Genomic DNA, 6,000 nt, shown 5'->3' with positions numbered 1-6,000 from the left:
GACAAAATGTCTCCAATAGCTACATTTTTTGGCTCGAAGTATGCTCTTGTACTTGGTTTCTAAAACCATAAGTTTTTCAAAATTCTGAGGAGTTCCTCCTCCCCGTTTTAGAAACGTCTTGCAAGCATTTTGTTTTGCGAGTTTAGCCTCTGAGCACTCTTTGTCCCACCAGGGGTTGGGAGGCCTTCTGTTAGTCGTTGGCCCAGGAAAGCGTTTAGTTTGGGATTGTTCTGCTGCCTCCAGAATCGAACAAATGAGGAAGTCATATTCTTCAAGTGGAGGGAGCTCTTCCATTGAATTCAAAATACTAGAGATACTACTTTGGTATTTAATCCAGTCGATATTTTTTGTCAAATCATATGGAATAGTAGCGGAAGTAGCAATGCAATTGCTACTGCTAATTGAGATGATGATTGGTAAATGATCGCTACCGTGTAAATCAGGCAGTATTTTCCAGGTGCAATCTAGTCGAATTGATGTTGAGCAAAGAGATAGATCTAATGCACTTGGGCGTGCCGGAGGTCTTGGGATCCGTGTCATGCTACCCATATTTAATACCGTCATGCTAAAATTGTCACAAATGTTTTGTATTAAAGATGATCTGCTATCATTGTAAACGGAACCCCACATAATACCGTGCGAATTTAAATCCCCCAGAATCAATCGTGGTGCAGGAAGGGCTTCAACCATTTCATTAAGCTGTTGCTGTCCAACTTGTGCTTTTGGAGGAATATAAACCGAAGCTATGCAAATATCTTTGCCTTTAATGTTTATTTGGCAAGCAACAACTTCTATACTAGAAGTTGAAGGGATGTTTAATCTATAAAAGGAATAGCATTTCTTAATTCCCAAAAGCACTCCACCATACGGAGAGTCTCTATCGAGACGTATAATGTTAAAATCATTAAAATTTAAAGCTATGTTTGAAGTAAGCCACGTTTCGCATAAAGCAAATACATCACATTTTTGACTATGCAATAAAATTTTGAATGAATCAAGTTTTGGCATGATGCTTCGACAATTCCACTGCAGGACAGTGATTGTATCATTTGCGGCGGGTGATAAATTATCCATCAAAAGATACAAAACCTGAGACAATTGGCCATTGAGCTGATAACTGCTTCAAAAAATTTCTAGCTATTGGAAGGAATGCCATTATGAGGGTCTTTAAGGGTTCAGATATATTGAATGCTGAGAAAATACATTCAACAATTTCCGAAAACTTCAGTAATCCTGTTGGTGGCTGTGAAATAGAGCCCACAGGATTATTACCTTTTTCTGTGCTAGATCCTGGATTGGTTTGTGAATTTGACAAACCAGGAGGCACAGTCTTTGGTTTTGACTTTTTTTGTTTAACACGGGGATCTTTTTTTGAAGATGAAATTTTAGGTGTCTTTTTTGGTAATTTGGAAGAAGACTTCTTTCTCTTAACTGACCCTTGGGTAGTGATAAACGAATTACCTTCACTATTTTCGTCAGAGTCAGAGTCCTCTGGTTCCTCTAGATTTGAAAACCCGTTTTCGGTTTCGAAAGGGGAGACATCAATGACCGTTTTAAGCATTTCTGCATATGTGCGCTTAGACCGTGCTTTTAAAGAAAGCTTCATTTTGTCTTTGTGTACTTTAAATGCAGTGCATACTGAAATATTCTCATGAGGACTTTCTCCACAATATATACATTTTTCAATTTCCTTGTTGCAATCATTATCTTTATGAGGCCCTTCACATTTAATACATTTTGGTTTATTACTACAGTAAGTAGCTGTGTGGCCGAATTTTTTGCAGTTCGTACAATTCATTACATTTGGAACAAAAAGCCGAACAGGGAGGCGAATTTTATCGACATAGACATGGGACGGCAACGCAGACCCGGCAAATGTCACTCGAAACGAGTCTGATGGGCGATGAACTTTTTTTTCCTCTTCATGAACTACTGAGTACAGTTGTTTGCACTCCAGTATTTTCACACCCTCAAGCATAGAGTTCTTGAAACGACCAACATCATGCTTGAGTAAATCATCTACCGAAAGACTCGCTTCGGTAACAACACCGTCAATTTCGACATCTTTGGAGGGTATGTAAACTTTATACTCTTTAATGAAATGTTCCGAAGAGACAATATCATTCGCGTGTTTCAAATTATTTACCACAACACGAATTTTATCGTTATTTACTTTTATGATCTCTTTGATTGAAGAGTATCGTGATGTCAAACCTTTAGAAATTTGTAAAATGTTTAATGGCTTTGATATACGTCTAAAAAAGACTATCCAAGGCCCAGAAGAGCTCTCCTGATATTTTTTCGTTCGTGGGGGTATAGGATTCATGCTAGGATTTACGTCCATGGATTCATCCATCACATTAAAATTTTTAATCAAACTTTAAATAAAAAATGAAACCAACACTACACAGTACTCAATCAAAAGGAAAAGAAAAAACTTCTACCTTGAAATTGTTGTCTATCTCCGTTGCACTGCCGTGTAGATTCTCGTTGCTCTAGATGTTCTTGTTGGATGATGATTGTTGGATGTGATGCTACTGCTACCTGACATCCAGCACCACTCGATTTCCGATTTACTTTTGTCTTCGCCAGCTGTAACCAGCGCAGGTCACCGGTGTATACCAGCGTGTTGTATGGCAGTGGAAAGACCGAGTTGTCTTGTCTCCTTCTTCCTTGTGCTCCGCACCGATATGCTTCTGCACCGATATGCTTCTGCACCGAAGTGCCTTCGCACCGGTGTGCCTTTGCACTCTCCTGCTTCTGTGTGCCTTTGCACTCTTCTTCTTCGATGTGCCTTTGCACTCTCCTGCTCAGCACTTGTGGCTGTATATTGTGGCCTGGGTAGAGCTTGGGAAACGCCCTTTGTTGTTTCCTTCACCAGCTTGGCCCAGCACTAGGGCTCTCTTATGCAGCACGACTATACGTTTTAACGGCTGCTGCCAACAGGTCTCTACCTGTAGTTCAACCGTTGTCGTATTTAACGCGTGTAAACTAACCAGCGTTGTTAAACTGTACGCTTCTATACACAACCTTCTCGGTTGAACGGCTATTACTGAATGACGTCATTGTCTTATTTGTAACGAAAACTTTCGTTTTTTTTTGCCACAGCTGCAAATGCCCTGCCAAATCATAAATTTTCTTGCAAATTTGTCGGCAAAAACAAATTTTAATTTGGCTGGAACATCCCCCCGAGCCGTTGCCAAGTAAAATTTTTCACCTGGGATTTGCCCGAAGTCAGCCTTGACAAAGGTTTCATCGTCCATCAGAAGACACCCGTCGAACTTAGTCAGCACCTGGTCATTTACTTTACTACTAGACAAAATAAAAACAGAACAAAAGTAGATCAATTTATTTACCCCATATATTTTATAAGGCTCACTGCGTTAGCTCTAAGATCCTTACTTAAAACTTCAATAACACACTATAATAGATTACACTTATGAACTTGTATCGAGGTGATCAACTCTGAAGGATCTAGTTCGTAGTCCACAATGACTAATTTTGATGAATTATCCAGGTTGTTCTTCAAAATGATTCACAGTTCCCTGAAAAATAAATCGTTGGCACCTAGGGGTTTGCGGACCACCTGTTAGGAATAGCTGGCATATAGCATGGACCAATGGATCAAATCTGGTACTGAAAGGAAATCGACTGATGAATGGATTTCCGAAGGAATTTTACAATGATATGGAACGGTGGAAAACGGTTGTAATTACTTTTCACTGAATTTATAAAAAATGTTTAATTGCCTAATCGTATACCAACATAGAATGTCTTGTGATCAAAAGTTACCTAACTTTTTTCATAAGATCCGGTGAGTTATGACGACATTTGGTCGATAGAATGGCGTCGACTGACTGCAATCGCAGAGTGGTTTTAAATAGGCTTTACTTCATCCATCAGTTTTCATAAAAAAAAGATGTAACATTCTATGGTGGTCCAAAAAGCAAATTTAGCCGGAAACATTGTTTTTGCTTTCATTTTTTGAACATAGAGATTTGTTGTCTTCGACATGTTGTTTTTTTTCATAAATACGTTAATTTTTTTAAGGCAGTTTACATTAGTTTTTCTTCGCCGTAGCATCACCTTTACATATAAATCTTAACCTAATAAAACTCCTATATAGTCACAACTATTGGAAATTAACAAAATATATTAGTCTTATTTTTTCGAAATCAAAATAGGTATTACGGCATTTATTATTGAACCTACTTAAGAATATTATTTTAACCAAACGATAATCTGCTATAAATTATATAATGCTGTTATTTTTGTATAAATCTATAAGTTTCTGAAAATCGATTTAGTCATCTTGAAGAAAAGCAAGGTAGATCCTTTTTGCAGTTTTTGGCCACTATTTCCAATACTTCCTAAATGAGTGAAAGTTGGCATCACTGGGAGTACGAGCGGTGTCTAAATGCTGCTCTCAAAAATGTCTATTTTCAATGTGTTGTTTGATACGTATAATTAAAAATTTGGTTGAAACAATTATTTTGAGTGATAGTACAGGTGTGACAAGTGAGTGTTTAGTAGTGAGAGTGCTATTTATTGAATAATGTTGATTCACGAAACTGAAAATACTCAAGCGGCGGAAACTGAGAGTTTACCACCCCAAAATTCAACGATATTAACCGATCGAAGCGCCGTCTGCATATCATTGTCGGTGTTATCAGATTTCTATGGAATGTGTGAAAATGTTCAAGTCAATAGTGTTATTCGGACTAAAAATCTGAAGGTGGTTTGCATTCGCGAGTGTTTATTTTTTCAGTAGTCGTGTTTCATCTTGCGTTGTTAACACTAATGCGAATAGGAGAAAGAAGGATACTGGTGAGATCGTTCCGTGGAGATATTTTATATTTTTCTTATATTATATTTCTCCTGAGTATCGAAAATTGTTTGTTTTTGTTGAGATCATATTGTTCGCCAAAACATATCCAGATCTCTCTCCCTCCCTACTAACACATCTCCTATCTCGGGATGCTCGTGAAGATATAGTGGTATTCACGGTCTCTAGAAACAACGAGTATCGGACTAACATTGATCATTTAATTAAAAGTTAGGAGTGAGTGGGTATGTGCAGTAAAAATGTTTTGCTTCTCCCAAGCATCATTTTTTTGGTTCATTGTATATTTCCACTCATTCGGTCAATCACGAAGTGCAACTACTGGCAATCTACTTCAGCTCACCTCAGCTCACTATTTTCAATACTTCCGATATTTAATTTCGAGGACAAGAATAGCCGATATTGGTTCATATGGCCAGCAATAAACATGACCTACAAATTGGACCTGTTTTGAACCTAGTGATTAGGTGGCGCTAAGAAATTTTTACCACTCAACCCAGTAGGATCCAGATGAAATTCAGCAATATTATTTGGGATTAGAAGACCTTCTACTTAAACCTAATTCCATCAAAATCGGTCAAACTATCTCTGAAAAAAAAAACAGTCTTAGCTTCATTTTGGAGTATTTTAACTCTATTTTCGATGCTTCCGGATACGGAAATCGGGGACCAGGACAGTCGGAATCAGTTTGATAGGTCGTCCACTATTAACGACTAACGGTTGGAATAGTCGAGCCCAGTTTATAATGTTTTTTTTACGTTTAAGTGACACTATACATTTTTTATCACTCTTCGCCCTGTAATTCCGTAACCGAAAGTTGTATTCGGGTGAGATTTTTAAGCTTTGTATGGGATCATAAGACCATTACAGGGTCCGGCACTCGAAGTGTAACCAATTAAAAAGGGCATACATTCAGTTTGGAAAATTACTTTTACTTAATTCAAAGTACAAAATGTGTAAAAATAATACAAAATTCAGAATCAATTCACTTTTGCTCGATATGACCACCTTTTGTTTTGACTATGGCCTTGAGACGGTCAAAAAACGAATCGCAAGCTGCCCGAATTTGACTTGCAGGTATTTTGGCCCACTCGCGGACAATAACTTTTTTCAGCGCCTCGAGACTGGTGTATCTTTTAGTTCGGACTTTGCTCTCC

Source organism: Malaya genurostris, chromosome 3 (genome assembly GCF_030247185.1).
Source record: "Malaya genurostris strain Urasoe2022 chromosome 3, Malgen_1.1, whole genome shotgun sequence".
In the NCBI taxonomy this organism is placed as follows: Eukaryota; Metazoa; Arthropoda; class Insecta; order Diptera; family Culicidae; genus Malaya; species Malaya genurostris.
Note: the sequence above shows the minus strand (reverse complement) of the source record.